This window comes from Sinocyclocheilus anshuiensis, unplaced genomic scaffold (genome assembly GCF_001515605.1).
Source record: "Sinocyclocheilus anshuiensis isolate Anshui unplaced genomic scaffold, SAMN03320099.WGS_v1.1 scaffold139, whole genome shotgun sequence".
Lineage (NCBI taxonomy): Eukaryota > Metazoa > Chordata > Actinopteri > Cypriniformes > Cyprinidae > Sinocyclocheilus > Sinocyclocheilus anshuiensis.
Genome location: NW_015549566.1, coordinates 14,865 through 15,965, shown reverse-complemented (window position 1 = coordinate 15,965; position 1,101 = coordinate 14,865).

The window sequence follows — 1,101 nt, the reverse complement described above, 5'->3', positions numbered from 1 at the left end:
TTTTTTTTGCAGGTTGAGATCCAAATATTATGTCTAATATCTGTCACTCTTTTCCATCGAGTTGCATTTATAAAGATGTATTCCGCCCCCTGTGTTTCTTCCCCTCTCTCCAGTCTACACAACCATCTTCTTTTCAGACCTCCATCTATCACATCCTGATAATTCAGGGGCTGCTGAGAAAGCTGCATTTACCCCGCTGATATAAATCTGCTTTGAGGCATTAATTCACAATCAGCATATGTTAGTGCACTTTAGAGGAATTAAAGCAATGGAGAAAACACACACATAGAGGGTCTATCCTATATTTCCTGAAAAATTAGTTAATAAATAACTGACATATTAAAGGACATTTTAAATTTTATTTTATTTTGAGATATTTATATTTTGTGGGCGTACCACAAGTCATTTCTTTCTTGCACGCACATCATTATCTTCCCTCCCACAGCAATTCAAAATGCAAAAAAAAAAGATAGATGTTTTCAAAAAATTAATTGCTATCAGCTCACAGGCCTCTTATTTACCATAGTAACTTGTGTGTAATACTTAGCTCTGTCTCCAATGCATTCATCCAGTGTTTAGTTTATGCTTTAGTTTCTAAAATACTGTTTTATGGAGAAAAAAAAATCCTTGAGATATTGTTTAATTTAAATATGTGGTATGATTGCCTTAATTAGCATATATTGGCATAAACTGTTTATTTTTGTTGCCCAATAGACAACTAAAATTCTGTAGCCTACCTAAATCAGCCTACCTACATACATTTGAATCATTCTTAAAAAATCCCACAATGCAACGGCAATGCACTACTATACTGTTTTTGAAACATTTCAAAGTGTAACAAAAGCTTTTTGCCCTAAAATAGTATTGCTGTTAAGATGACCAATTTATGGCCATTCTGCAACATTTACCTTTTTAATCTCAGGGCTCTGTGATGAGCTACATATTTCTCTACAGTGCAGTGAAAAAAAAAAAAAATCTTACTCATTATTTTTGTCTTGAACACCCTTAAAACAAGATACATCTACTTGAGAAGCAAAATTGCATACAACAGTTTAATTGTTTTCATAGAATATATCATATATATAAATGTTTAAATGTATA